This window comes from Elgaria multicarinata, chromosome 10 (genome assembly GCF_023053635.1).
Source record: "Elgaria multicarinata webbii isolate HBS135686 ecotype San Diego chromosome 10, rElgMul1.1.pri, whole genome shotgun sequence".
NCBI lineage: Eukaryota > Metazoa > Chordata > Lepidosauria > Squamata > Anguidae > Elgaria > Elgaria multicarinata.
The window spans coordinates 60,462,358-60,478,647 of NC_086180.1; positions in this window are offsets into that span (position 1 = coordinate 60,462,358).

Below are 16,290 nucleotides of genomic sequence, written 5' to 3' on the forward strand. Positions count from 1 at the left end.
AGCAGGAATGAGGGGGTTGAGGTGGCCAAGGGCCCTACTCCACCTGAGTGTCGCAGGACTCTCAGCACATCTCTTGCCGTGGAGGGCATCACTTGCCAGCCATGTGGCCTAAGGGAGGCTGATGCTAGGGGTCTGCCAGCCCTGCTACCCAGGCTTCATCAGCAGCCAAGGTCAGGGAGTGGGCAGCCAAGCAGGCCTGCCCAAAGCAGGGGGAGCGAGTGGCACTGGCAGGCCTTCCAACGGTGCAGGGCAGGGGGCGGGCTGGGCCTTGGGCAGTCTTCCTCCTCTGGGAGCCATCTTGCTGCTTGGGACAGCAGCTTCCTGCCCATGGGCCATGCTGGCGAAAGATTTTTAACTTGTCCACCCTTTCTGGAGCCTGGATCTGCTCTCAACAGCCCTGGCCATGATATAGAATGGGAAGCATATGAACACTTAGTATAACAGTGTTAGAGCACAAGAGGAAGTGAGCTTCCCATCTCAGAGGGAGAAGAGGGAACTTAACACAGGGGTGCCATTTTGGGCAGCAGCTCCATGCCTTTGAAGTCACATTCAGGCTGCACAAACCAGTAAGACAGCCTCAAAATTAGTTTGGCACAATCCTTCCTTGAAACCACAAAGTTAATAATGAAATTACGGTTGTATTGTGTGTTTACCTAAACAAATAGCAGTTTTCACTATGATAAACTCTGTAAACATATTATATCATGATCCATTCAGGATGCTCATAAAAGGGATCATTAAAATATAAATTCCAAAGCATTTGAAGTAGTATCGTAGCTATAGCAATTACCCTGGTGTGAAGTCTTCTTAGCCCTGATTCTGCATCTCTGGCCAAAGGTTATGCAATGTTTGTGCCAGAGAGTTCACACAGAGAAACTATTTTCACTTATGCCATGGGGAGTAAAGTGTAGAAGAAATTAAAGAGGAAAATATAAGAGAGGCATTGGATTGTGGTTCTACTGCATTTCCCCCCTGCTGTTTTAAATTTGAATAATACACTGCCCTCAGTACAACATGCTCTTTGCTTGGTTTTAGTAACTTGCCAGCAGTGCAGTATGGCTAACAAGATCAGAAACACCTTGATTAGAACTTTACTGTCCCCGTGTGCCAGTTTTCCTCTTTATTTTATTGCTATTTCACTTCTGCCTGAGACAATAAAAGAATGGGAGACCTACATTCACTTTTATCCCGCTATTCAGCAGACTCTAAAAGGATACTCAAAAGAATGGTCTCCTATTACCATCCATTTATATAATCCATCAAAATGGAGTCCAGGCAATACTCTTCTTAAGAAGCTGAAGGACATTATATAAATCTGAATTCACCTTCTGTTATAGTAAGAGGAACAAGGCTATTATCAATAGTAATCACCAACTTAGGTCAGGTTTGTATCAAAACTTTGTAAAGTTGCACAGAGACTCTTACACCTTGGATGTTGATCAACATTTGCCAAAGGAAATTGAGACAGGGATGAGAAAATTGAGAAATAAATTATGTACACAACTTACACTAAACCTGCCTGTGCACGGTTATATATTCTGTGCACGGTTATAAATCGAAATTAATCCAGCAGAGAGTTATCCTCAAATAAGCCCTCGTTGAATTCAATGGGATGGAATAGCACAAAATTGCACTTGATTATGATGCCTGGTTTTACAGAAGACATTAGTATTGGGCTGTGAGAGGCAAAGCAGTTAAACTTCTGTCTTTTGAGTTTTTTGTTTTTAGGTTAGGCGCCCCAGTTCTGAGGCTTAAGCAGTTTGTGTATGAGATGAGCTACCTACGTTTTTGTTTCTGTTGTTGTTGTTGTTGTTGTTGTTTTGCAGAATGGGTAACATAATAGATCTATTTTCCAATATCTATTTTAGATTTCTACTCTGCTCCATTTTCTAAGTTAAGGATGGGTATTATAGTTATGTATTACCCCCCCCCCCAAAATCAACACCAGTGGCTACTCATCATGATAGCTACGTATCACCTCCAATATCAGAGGCAGTATGCCTCTCAATACCAATTAATGGGCAACACAGGCAGGACGGTGCTAAATTGCACTCCTGCTTCTAGTCTTTCCATTGCAGCATCTGGTTGGCCATCGTGGGGACAGAATGCTGAGCTAGATACAGCACTGGCATGAGCTGTCCTGTTGCCAGAGGCAGAAGAGCACAAACACGCCACTGCATCTCACCCCCATCGCTATGCCCTCCCCCTGCCCCCCGCCATTGCTTTGCTCACCCCATCCCTATCCCCATTAGTTGCCCTCTGGCATGTTCTGAAGATCATCTCAGAGTGAGACAGAGGATGTGACAGAAGATCATCTCAGAGTGAGACACAGCACATGGCCAACACACAAAGAAGTGTGTTGGTCATGTGCTATGGCTCAGTGGGACCCCTTCCCACAATGCCTGGATTAAAGAAAAGATCCTGTCAAAACCAGGCATTTGGGCCTGGGCTGGCTCTCTGAAGAGCCACAGCAGCTGTTTTTTCCAGCCAACATAGCTCTTCAAAGGGTCTACTCACCCTCTGGCTTGCTCTAAGAGGATTTCATCTGCCATTATAAACAAACAGAATCCCTGCAAACTTCTAGGACAGCCTTTCCCAACCTGTTCCCCTCCACATGTGTTGGACTACAACTCTCATAAACTGCCAGCCTCTAGATGTATTGGACTACAACTCCCATAAACTCCCAGCCGTGCGATCTGCACAACACAGTTCAAAACTCACTCTTCTGGATTATAGCAGTGCCTGATCATGCTGGGATGTTCCCCAAAATGGGAGGCAATCTGGGCGGGTGAGAAGAAGCCAATCAAGTTTTCCTTATCGCTTTCTAAAGGTGTGAATTAAACTGGAGTTGAGGATTGTGCAGCATCATACATATGCAGAATTGGCATAGCTGGGCTGCTCACACCTGACAGACTCCACAGCAAATGCATTGGGAGAAAAAAGAAAGACAGATAGCATGGGGGTGAGAGAGAGAGATGGCAAAATCTGGGGTCATTAGCATTAGCAACACAAAGGGGAACAAGAGGGCAATAACAATCTGTCTCCTCTCTGTCTATTCAAAACTCTTCCACAAGCCTCCTTGAAAAGATGTCGGTGGCATAATCCTCCAGAAGGCATTGAGATGTTTCATTATGACAGTTCCTGGCAGCTCATCATTTCTGCTCCGGATGTGATCTTCTCCTTCCAGCAACTGAACTAATTTGTTTCCTTCTATAGCTTTTAGATTCTCCAGCCTCTGGTCTTGTTCTTTTCAGTCTCACTTCTGAAAAGACAACAAAGTAAAAAAAGAAAATAAGAGAAGAAGCATTACATTTTTGGAACTATGTTCTGGACTGAGTTTGGGGGGAAATGGCGATCAGTGCCAAAGCATAAGGATCTTGGGTAAAATCACTTCTGACTGGAAATCTCAAGCACTGAAATGGGAACACTGCAGAAAAAAGAACAACAATTCACCCTCCAGCCCCTCCCACACTTGGAGAGCAAAATGCAGAAGGCTTGTCACAGAACATAGATTTAATTACAGCCAGGTATGTTCTGCATTTTAATTTTCCTTTGAATGGACTGGATTTAATAATTGTTTCGTTATTTTTGGTTTCTGCAGGAGATGAATGCAGATCTTTGAAACTCATTGGGCATTCTGAAAAATATAAATAACCAATTTAGCACTAAATCATGTGCTTATATGGACTGGCTTTTCTTTTGCATCATTTTTTTCTTCCAGACTTATAGAATCCCTGACTCACATTCTCCTTCGGCTACACCAGATCACTCCTATCAATACAACCCGTGTGACTGTAGAGGAGTAAAGTGCTCCTCTGTCCCAGTTCAAAGGTGCAAACTTCTTTCTACCCAACGTTACCTTTAAATCACTGTGTTAAAAACAAACAAACACAACTTAGTATGTTCAAACATTAACAGAGTCCACAATTAGCAAATGCCTTCATTTAGGGGCTGTCTATTCATTGTCTTTGCCCCAGGGCGGCTCCAAATCCACACTGTGTTGGTTATATGACACAGCTGCTGATTTAGAGCCATTCAGGGCAAAGAGCTGAAGATATAGAGCAGAAAATTCTGGGACTTACCCTGACTTTTCATGCCCGAGCGAGGTCAATGTGGCTCTTCCCCAACTGTCCTTAATTGGGCGCTGATCTGGGGGGCATTCTCGGGTGGAAAGCAACCTGCCATTGGTCACCAGAAGCCATGGGATGGGGAGGGAGCAGACCCAGCAAGCCTAAGAGCTGCTGGAAAGCCTACACTGCCTCTCTCCATCTGGATAACTTGCCTCCACCCCACACCAGTGAAATGGTGGGATTTGGTGGCAGAGCGGCACCAACTCGGCTCCGTGAAGACAACCTCATAGATATAATTAACAAGAACAAAGCTTCAGCTACAATTGTCAAATTAGTCTTCAGTATTACAGTGCCAACATTTTTTTTAAACATTATTTGGCTATTCTCCCCCCCTCCATTTAATTACATGGGGAGAGGTGTAATCAGAACTTAAGAATATAAGAAGAGCCATGCTGGATTAGGCCAAGGGTCCAGCTAGTTCAGCGCTCTGTTCACACAGTGGCCAACCAGCTGTTGACCAGGGACCCACAAGCATCACATGGGTGCAACAGCACCCTCCCACCCATGTTCCTCAGCAACTGGTGTATACAGCCTTATTGCCTCTGATACTGGAGGTAGCAATTAGCCATCAAAACTCGTAATCATTGATAGCCTTCTCCTCCAAGAATTTAACCAACCCCCTTTTAAAACTATCCAAACTGGTGGCCATCCCCATATCTTGTGGTAGTGAATTTCATAGTTAAACTGTGCTCTATGTGAAGAAATACTTCTTTTTATTTGTCCTGAATCTCCCAACGATCAGCTTCATGGGATGGCCATGGGTTCTAGTATTATGAGAGAGGGAGAAAATGTCTCCCTATCTATATTCTTCATACCATGCATAATTCTGTACCCTTCCTCTTGCACTAGCAAAAGCTTTCCGAATTTGTGTCATTATTATAGCTGAACTTGCTGGAGAAAGGAAACAGAGACAGACACCAGTTGCTAGGAGTCAGCAGGCCACAGCTTTCAAGGTATAACTAGCTATTACAATTTGCGTGAAAGAAGTGAGACCCATCTAATGTCCAGGGAAACAGGCACAAACAGCCAGACAAGATTAGATATGCTTTCAAATTGCTTCTGCATTTTGGAGTCCTGACTTACCTGCTCTTCTTTCCAAATGAGAACCAATCCATTAGCAATCTTTCATAGTTTTATCTGTATTTTTTTTTTAAAAAAAATGTGTGCAGCATATCTGGAGGGCAATATGTAACGTTGGGGAAGACTATTTTAATTAGAATCTGAGAACAAGCCATCAGTTATAATCCAAGGTTGTTTCCCCCCCTAAATGACCCAGAATTCTGAGTTCTGATGTCATGGAGAACAACCCAGAAACATGGCATCTCTGGGTTTTTCAGTGCACCAGAAATGGGTGAATCTTTGGGAATTGGCAGATTTGTGTCCAGTTCTCCTTCCTCTCTCTCAAAGCATTTAAGTTCATTTCCCAATGTTATTTGAGACATCATCACACAGTGTGTCCTTTTCTTTTCTTTATTCTTCCCCCCTCTTGGGTTCCACATCATTTATTTATTTACTTATTTTATTTTATTTGTTGCATTTATATCCCACCTTTTTTCCTCCAAGAAACCTAAGGCAGCATATATAATCCTCCTCCTCTCCATTTTATCCTCACAATAACAACTCTGTGAGGTAGGTTGGGCTAAGAGTCTGTGGCCTTAGCTAAACCAGGCTATATCCCAGTGCGAACCCCGGGATCATCCCTGTGCGTCTAGATGATGCACAGGGGATCCCGGGATCAGGGAGGGATCATCCATCCCTTGCCCCGGGATACAGCCCTCCCCTTTGGGCCCAGTTTTTCCACTGTCTCGGGCTGAGCCTGAGACCGCGGAGCATGTAGCCCCTTTCCGCGAGTTTACTTGCGCGGAGCCACACACGGGGCACAGTGCTCCTGAGGAGTGCTGTGCCCATCGGGGGTAGGGTGGGGAGAGCGGGGAAATTAATTTAAATTAAAAAAACTTACCTTTGCACATGAGCATTCATGCGCTCCGTCCCCTTTAAAAAAATTAAAAATGGTGGGCGCGACACCTCTCTTCCTGAGGTCATCTCGCCTTACATGTAAATGAGGGTGAGATCTCACATTAATCGCAACATGAGGTCTCCCCTCTTCTCCCCCAGACTTTCAGGTAGGAATAGCTAAGGCCCCAGATTGGCCCAATGTCACCTGGTGAGCTTCCATGGCCGAGTGGGGACTAGAACCCAGATCACCCAACTCCCAGTCCAACACGTTAGCCACTGCCTCACCTGCAATTGGTAGGATGGGAAATTGTTAAATGTGAGGGCATCTTGACATTCCTAAGTGTGCCTAAATGAAGAGTGGGGGTAAGAAAAATTGGCTTAGTACTGCTATTATCGATAGCAGCCCCATATTAGGCCTATCACGTAGTTCTACCCTTAGTAAAACATCTCCAAATGAAAACTGAAAATCATCACTCTGGCAAAAGCAAGAACAGTCCTTTGATAGAACTCAGTAAACAACTCGCTTTGCCTTTTTGCATCAATTCTATTAAAGGAAAGCTTTTCCTGGCAAACTTTTTAATTAGTTTCTGAACAATGAAATACATGCTTGGCTTGAAAGAAAGCTTGTACTATCTCCTTTTCAGGTCATGAACCCTTTATCCAATATGGTGCTGTTGCCGTCAATTCATTAATTCTATAGAACTGTATGCAGCTTTGCACTCATTATTTTTACCTATTCGGAACTAGGATAGGTTCTGAGGGTCAAGAGCTCCTTTTATTTTTGAATATGTCTCTTAAAAACAAACAGCCCATGAGATAAGACTGAACACAACAGGCTTTGATGTATTACATCTCAGTGGTATCTGACAACTCTTATTCCCTGGTGATGCAATTCTTTTCTAATAATTTAGTCTCAGTCTATTAAAAGACAATTACAGATAATGTATCCAGGCAAGTAGTGAAGGATGTCCAGAACACCATTTGTTGAAAGGTTATCAAAACACCATTCTCCCCAAAAAGAAGTGTGTTATTGATTTTTTAATCATTTCAGACACAGGCTGTTATATAGATTTTTTTTTTAAGGAGTGAACATAACTAGAAGGAGATGGAAATGGATTTCCCCTTTGCTACTTCATATGTCATAATAGAATTTTTAAAATTCATTTACAGCTAGGTAAAGAGGGCAGCCAACCATTCAGATGCGAGCCTTGCTTATCTTAGCTAAAGACTTAATATGCTATTGATCCTTTCCCCTGATTTTGAATCTGTTATTATATTTGATAGCACCTGGTGGCATTTTATAATTCTCTTGATTCACTGTTGAGTTAGCGATGTTTACAGATTAATGCAAAAGATGGGGGCATGCTAATTAGTATTTACAGAGTTGTGCGCTGCTGGCATCCTAGTGTTAAATCTATTATAAAACAAAAGCATGGAATTGCATTGCTACTGCTGAGTAGTATACTGCTGTTCATTCAGAGTGTCAGGGCAAGGGTAAGGATAGGGGTCCAAGATTGCTCCTGGCCATTGCTGGCATAAAATCATAGAGGTAGAAGATGTACTTCTGTTGACTCAACAAGCAGGCTCAGTCTGCAATGATGCAGGGATGGCTGAGACATGCTAGTGTCTTCATGGCTGGAGTCCTCAGAGTCCAAAGATGGCCATGCAACCTCCTCTAGATGGATTGGCACATGTCATTGGGTTCTTCCTGAAGAACTGGTTCCTGAGGAAATGGAAGCCTCTTGAAGCCTTTCTGCAATTGAGTTCTCTCCCTGAACAGTAGACCTTCTTCTTCTGAGGACAAAGGTTTGGAATTCTCTGAGGATTTGGAATTGGTCTGTGACAACACATTGATGGAGTTATATCATGTGATCCACCCCCAGTCTCAGCCAGTGGGGTCCTGCTTCAAGGTTCAAGGCAACCCTAAGTAGGTCCCTCCTTGATGTGCTTTTGAAGGCAAGCAAAAACTTTTTTGTTCCAGCAGGACTTCGGTGATTAATCTGGGGCTCTGTCTGTGCTAAAGACTTTTAAAATTGTCATGTGTTTTAAATAAATAAATAAATAAATAAATAAATAGGTCTGGCTCTGATCTGTGTAGAGGCTAAAAAGAAAAATCAACTCTGGTGCTTGATAAACATGTTAAAAACTATTTTATTCTTTAAATCCAAAAATGCTCTAAATAAATAGGTCTGGCTCTGATCTGTGGTTCAATAGGTGACTCCCTGAGAACCCTGTGAACATCACTTTGCACTCTGACAATAAAAACTAGCTGTAGTTTTATGGATTATTGTTAATACCAATAACACGTATTAATTTCATTCAGCATCATATTCATTACTTGCAACGTTTCTGTTAATAAATCACCCACAGTATGGGCATACTGTTTTCTACTATTTTGCAATTCAAGCAGCTAATATATATTTTACATGACTCTTTGATATTTCTTCTTTAAGACAGTCTAGTAGAATCCTGTAGTACTTCCCTATGGTTATTTGCAAAATAATAATAACCATGCTGTATGGGGTGGAGGGGAGTATCACCAAGTAATTTAGGGAGTAACTAAGCAGATTTATTAACTTTTCAAGGACCATTGTGCATCCTTAGATGGAAAATGTAATAAAACACAAAGCAGAGATGGGGTAATTTAATAGGGAAATAACCTGTCTTTTTAGAAAAGCGGAAAATCAAATGAAAATTTCCATATAAGCGACATCAAAATATTACACAATGATGGATAAAGATGACATTTACAAGACTTGGTAATGTGGAATGGTGAAGTTTACAGGAAATTAATTTAATATTGTGGATGTATCTTTTTCAGAGAAACCAAATCAAATGTCTTCACCTGACAAGGTCAAAAATTTACCACAGTGTTCTTGAAATGGCTGGAAGCTGATCAGGTTTCATCCCTTTTTCAATCTGTCTCACAAATCATTTCAGGTATGAAAAAATTATATAATTCTGTGGCAAGTCAATTTCCACGATATTAAAAGAAAACTCTGAGAAGCTTGGAAAATGAGAGGAAAAGAGGGTTAAGGAATCTCAGATATTTGTGGTACTTCAAGATGCATGTATTTTCCATTTGAATTTCACAACTTATCAGGTACCTTTCATTCTGTCATCTTATGATTGGTGGAATTGGGGGGGGGGAAACCATTTCTTGAATTTGTGCAAATTCACATTTGCACAAATTTGCACTTACCAAAATGCACAAATCCCCACAACCACCGTGTGTATTTTCATGCTTTAGCCTATGGGGGAAATGTGCAAATTCAACTGTTGTTGTTTTTAATTATTAGTAGTAATTTGTGTCATTTTGTGTAAAATTCCAGAAAGTTTTTTAAAAAACAAAAACTGCTCCACAAGTCCGTGGGACTTCAATAAAGCTATCCAGGCCTTAGCTAGACCTAAGTTTTATCCCAAGATCATCCCGGGGTCATCCCTGTTCATGTAAGTGACACACAGGGGATCCCGGGAGCAGGCAAGGACAACCCCGGGACAATCCCGGGATAAACCTTAGGTCTAGCTAAGGCCCCACCATGGAATCCACAGGTTGAATTCAGAGAAATCGGATTGGATTCCATTGAGGATTTCTTCAACATCTCTAGTGGTATGATCCATTCCATCTCAAGTTTACATAAACTTGTAAAATGCCTCTAATTGTAAATATTATGATTCAAAGGACTTTTTTTTTCTTTTTTCTTTATTTTTTAGATAACAGCCCTGAGGAAGAGCGCAGTTTGCGTTCAAACCGCGTAGGTGGCACCTTGGCACTGTAAATAAACTTTTGTAAATATTCCGTTTTGAAGATTGCCTGGTTCTACCTAGGGGTGTGCACGGACCCCCCAATCCGCTTCGTGGCCCAATCCGGAAAATCCGGATCGGGCCCAATCCTCTTCGCGCCGCTCCGCAGAGCGAGATCCGGCTTCGCCGCCGTCACTATATGGACGGCAGCGGCGCAAGATAAGCCACCCACCCACCCCTCCCCCTTACCTTCCTCCATCGCAGGCTTCAATTGAGGCCCCGGTTGAAGCCGGAAGAGGCCTCAGCCTTCACTTCCAGCTTCAACCAGGGGCTCAATTGAAGCCCGCAATGGAGGAAGGTAAGCATCCCTCCTCCCTGCTCCCTTACCTGGCGCAGCGCCAGATTAGTCCCCCTCCCCCCCACTTACCTGCAGGCGAAGCTCCGGATTGAGGCGATCCTCTTCGCCTCGATCCGCAGCCCCCCTGACTCTCTTTGCCTCCGCCTTTTCCAGAGGCTAATTAGGCCGCCTCACTCCTGCTTCTCTGAACCGAAGAGAAGTGGAGCACATCCCTAGTTCTACCTTTGCCTTTGGCTTCTTTTTACAGCTCCATACGGGAGCAGAATGGATAGTCCTCCAACTGGTTCATTACAGATCCATTAATACGAACATGGGCCACCAGCCAGCTACTGTGACTTGCTGAAGAATTGGTCATCCTCCTTCAAAAAATAGGGGAGGGAATGGTCAAGGATCTGGCAGAGCATAATTCAAAGTTGGTAGGCTCAATTTAGTCTCAAGTTGTGGCGGGCTGTTTTATTGTGACCTAGACTTTTGCCAGTGGTGTAGTAGTGTCAGGGCTCACAGGGATGCGGAACCAACACAATTTTATTAGTAGGGATGCTAATATCACCTGCCACACCTTTCAGAATTCCCTGCCCCTCTCAGCTTATCTGCAATTTTCAAAGTAGCTGTGGAGAAATGAATTTCCCAGCAACATTATATTGTTACTTGTAATGGAAAGTATTTTGGGGTGACTTGGTCTTGAATTGGAAATGAAGACTCATTGGCTTTTCAAAAGTCCTGCTCCTAACAGATGAAAACTCCTAGGACTAGTTTGTTGATATGGATTGACATAGCTGCCTGCAATTTTGGGAACATGACTATAGGACTCTGATGATGAGCATCCAAACTTCAAAAATTACCATTACACCACTGATTTACACAGGTAATAATTATTTCTGAGATCAACAATTATGTTGGCTGGGATATCATGAGTTGAGGAGAGTCCACATTTATTTATTTATTTATTTATTTATTTATTACATTTTTATACCGCCCAATAGCCGAAGCTCTCTGGGCGGTTCACAAAAATTAAAACCATCATAAAACAACCAACAAGTTAAAAACACAAATACAAAATACAATATAAAAAGCACAACCAGGATAAAACCATGCAGCAAAATTGATACAAGGTTAAAATACAGAGTTAAAACAGTATAATTTAAATTTAAGTTAAAATTAAGTGTTAAAATACTGAGTGAATAAAAAGGTCCTTTCTCCTTTCTCCTCTTCTTTCTGATTCATTTTCTGCTGCCAGAATATTCAGAGCTGGGTGAAACTCGGGCTGAAATTCGGTATTAACCACATAATAGTTACTTGGAAATGTTACTCAAGGTTCTAACCATGTCTGTAGTCTTCAGATACATAGTATGTCCAAGCAGGCGTAACCACATGGCCAAAACATCAGTCCATGGCCTGTCCTTGCTTCCATAATCAAAAGCCCACTGGAAATACCCCTCTCCACTTTTCAGGGGTGATTTTTTTTTCTACCTCTCTTGTCATAAATGGCCTTGTGGGGGATGGGGTGGAAATAACCAAAAATATCTGTTCATCCCTAACCCTAGTTACTACTATTCCATCTATTGCCTCTTGGATCACCCATATGAAAACTGGATTGTGGACTTGTGTAATCTTTCATATCTTTTATTTATTTAATTCTATTTATTAAATAAAAAAATTAATACTGCCGTTTACCCCTTTTTAGAATTTCAGAGCCGTGTACAATCAGACTGAAACACAGTAAATAAAATGCAGAGAAAAGAATTGAAACAGATTAAAATGCCTGATAAACGTATTTTTGCTTGGCACCAAAAAGATTGCACACTTGGTGCCAGGCAGGCCTTTCTATGCTGGATGCCCCATAGATGGTGCATTCATCAACAAGCCCTCCTTTTGTTATTGAACAATATACCTCTGGTAAAAGAGCTCTCCGAAGGAGGCCTTCAACAGAAGATCTCAAGGCATATCTATTATGTATAGATTTGGCTGGACTCAATTTTTGTTACAAAAATCCTTGGCTAAGTTTGCAAAGCCTCATCCTCAGGAGAGAACTTTGCTTTTCCTCAGAAGAGAAAGAACATACACACAAATCATTGACCTACGTTTATCAACATGATATCTTTCCTTTTTTATATATAACCTCTGAGATCTCTCTCTCTAGATAGGTAGACAGATAGATCATATAACCCGACATCCTGTTGATGAGAAATATAGATGTCTCATAAACTATCCTATTTCCCATTGTTACAAAGCCATTTCACCACCAAGACCACCTGGAGGATTTGTCTTGACAACTAGTAAGTGAAATTTTATTTCTGTACTACAAAGTTCACTATTGTTAAGGTGGTTTTTTTTGAGCCCAAGAAGCTTGCAATCCTCAGGCTGTTTCTCAATATTCATGGGGATATATGATTGTTTTTTATGGTTTGCCAGCTCGCACAATATGAAATAATGTATCACTGCAATACTCCTTCTTGACTCCGTTTTGGTATGGAGTTGTCTTCTATGTTTGTTTGTTTTCTTATTTTCTCCTAAACTGTAAACTTACATAAGAGAATATTTGTCAAAAAGGGGTTCTTTAAAATTTAAGTTTTAATTAATTTTTCATATTTCCAAGCTTACCATGAAATCATGCTGAAGTCAAAAAGCCCTGAATAATGGCATTGGACTCAGGTGTTCTCCGTTAGGCATTCATGCTGCACTGACCTTTTCCTCCACCTACACCTTAAAATGAATGAAATTTGTACCACTGCAATGATTGGTGGATTACATCATCATGGAGGGTTCATCATGGAAACACATTAATTTGTTCATTCATAAAACTTTGTTCAGATTGTTATGATAGATGGTTATTTTAAATTTGTGGCACAAAATATTTTAACTGAAGGCTGGAGAGATGATGTGCAAGACACGTGTACATTGTGAGAAATGTATACAAAAATGTGTATAAATTTCCATGCTGACTTAAAAGAAATCTGATGCAGAAAGGGGACAAAATAAACGGAAGGCTGGAAAAATGACAAACTGAAATTGACAGATCCATCCATCCCTAAGTAATGGTTCTCTGTGTGTTGTGCGAAGAGGGGAATAGAGGCTAGGATAAATGTGATTAATCTTGATTTGAGGGTGTGGATATACACAGTAGATGGCTTCACAGGCTTAAAAGCAACACCATCATTTTGTAAAGCTTGATATTTTTCCTAGGAGAAAAACTCCAAAGAGAGAGGAAAGAGTTTTGTTGACCTCTTTAAAACACTATTGTCAGTATGAATAAACTTTTAAATTTGTGAGAACATCTTAACTATCTTCTTCCCTAAACAAAATGCCAGGAAGTTGTGAGAAAATACAGGAGCACTTAGGGATAAATCCATTGTGTAAAATCCATTCCACCTGTATTTCATAGATTGTCAGGTACCTTTTGTTCTATCGTCTGCTCATTAACAGAATTGGAATTTTTTTTGTTTTAAAATTGCACAAATTTGCATTTGTAAAAATGCTAATTTGTGCAAATTTGGACTTGCAAAAATGTGCAAACCCCTATGAAAGTGCTCATTCACACTCTCTAGCCTATGGAGGAAATACACATTTTTGGCTGTTTTTTTTTTTTTTTCTTTTAAATTTTGTGTATTTTTCTGTTACTAAATTTGCGCAAACTTCCTGAGGCTTAGAAAAATGGTCCACAAGTCTGTGGAATCCATCCAACAGAGAAAAACCTGTTATATCATGGACTCCATGGGTTGAATTAAAAAAAAAAAGCTGAACACGTTTAGTTCTGTTGCGGATTTCTCTGACGTCCCTAGGAGCAATGCATGGAGGGCCATGTCTCTTCATTCCATAGCAAGCGAAAGAGTGCATAACCAGGAGTGGAGCAACAGCAACCGCAGACTACTACAAAGCTAACCATGGCCCTCTGTGTTGCTGTGCTTTATGAGACTTTAGCTGTGGGAGTTTGCTTCCATCCAGGGGAAGTTATAACCTGTGATGCTGATTATGAGTCAGACAGGGGAGCTGTAGAATTAGGCCCAGCCAGAGAAAGCCAGGCTCCTGAGAACTGAGTTCTACCAGGCTTCCCACTCGCTTATGAGCTGGGGGCGTGAGTCACAGGACACTGGTAGAGCTTATGTTTTATAGCTGGGAGTCTTTACCTTGATGGAGGTCCTGTTTCTCAACCAAGGAAATATTCTATGGGAACAGGACAGCAGGAAGAGGTCTCTACAGGAGAGGGAGGTGGGGGGGGTTGAGGGGGGAGGTATTTTTTGATGAGCTGTCGACTAAAGACAGTGGTTCATTGGCATCCAGTGAAGTGCAACAACCGCCTGCGAGGTAGGTTTCATTGCCAGGATCAGATGTCTGATAGAGTTCTTTAGTGGCCACTCCTCAGTATTTAAATCAGAGCAACTGACAATACAATAGACTTCACTGGAAGCAACACATTGGTAACCTGCAAAGCTCCTTGGTTTCACTTGAACTGCGAATTGATTTAGATTTATTCTGTGTGCTAAACCTATTGCTGATTGGGTCTTTTGTTGTGATGCTCATGAACTGATTCTTGTCAAGGAACTACGTTGTAATCTGTTAACTGTGGATTTTTACTGCGACTGTAAAGGCTTACAGCTAATTACTAGAATTACTTCAATAAAAGGTTTTATTGAGACTTGTGCCTTGGCTCTGGGAAGCCGGGTTTTGACATCAGCACACATTTGAGAAGCATTTCTCCTACTGAAGGTCAGCCTTCAGTTGTACTCCTGAGCCTATGCTCTGAGTCTCAATGTGACTCACTTTTGAGTTAACATGCATAGGATTGCAGCCTAACAGTGCAATCCTATAAACGTTTAGAATATTTTATATCATTTCCTGGGAATGGACATATATAGGACTGCACAGTTTCTTTTTATTGACCTGGATACTTGCAGGCAACCATTAAAAATCAGCTTATTCCAACCAATTAACTTTGAACATCAGTGTGTAATGAGTAGATTGCTCCTTATTGTAGTTCACGCACTCCAACAAATTGTTAACCAGGTATTTGAGCTTTCATATTTCTGATACTAACTGTAAAGATAATGTATTTTCCCCTGGTTGTTCTCAGCAATTCAAATGAAGCAAGAACATCAAATCCAGGAATTTATTCATAAATCTATGCAACAATAAAATGTCTACTTCATCCTGCATTCCCAGATGTATTCTAACTCTCTCTCTCTCTCTCTCTTTCTCTCTCTCTTACAGAAAAAAACTAGGCAATTTAGGCAATCCTATATCTACTTACCTAGAAGAAAGTCCCATTGAATTCAGTCAGATTTACTTCTGAGTAGACATTTATAAGACTGTTCTCTGTAAAATTAACCAATGAATGAAATGGAAGGAGAGTGCACAAGAACACAGAAGACACTTTATGGTTCAAGGGGTACTGAATATTATAACTTTGTCTTAGAGGTGACTTTGACTCAGGGCCTTTCAAAGAGAACTGACATAGAAGACATTTCTGGTTTCTTTGAAAGAACTGAATCAGATTTGCCCCTGAGAAGAACATCAATATTTGAAATGTAGGAGGATTGTCCTCTGTGCAGTGGCATCTGGTGCGATACTTCACTCGACACCAGGAATAAGCAAATCTGTTTATTTCTGGCCAGAATCACCTATAATTCTATTCCATTTATGAATTAATCTGCATTAAAAAAAAAGAATCATATCCTGATATGAATGTTCATATGCATGGCAATGTATTTTCTCTTCAAATCCACATTTAAATAGATTGTTAAATATACTTGATAACTTTACAGCATTCAGAGAAGTTCAGAGTCTAATGCACAGCTAGTGCATTCATCGGAGATTATTTATTTATTTATTACATATTTATACTGCCCAACAACCTAAGCTCTCTGGGCAATTTAAAACTAAAACCACAAAATCCAGTTTAAAACTTTAAAATCACATAAAACCAGAATAAATTACAGTCCAGGGAAGGATTGTTTAAAAGGATATGTTTTTAGGAGGCATTAAAAAGTGATTACATTTTACTGCCTCCCAAACCACATGAGGGAGGTTTTTTCAGAGATCAGTCATTTCATATAGGAATTCACAAAGATCAAATTCCTTAAGCATCTCTAGTTGGAAGTGCTCTTC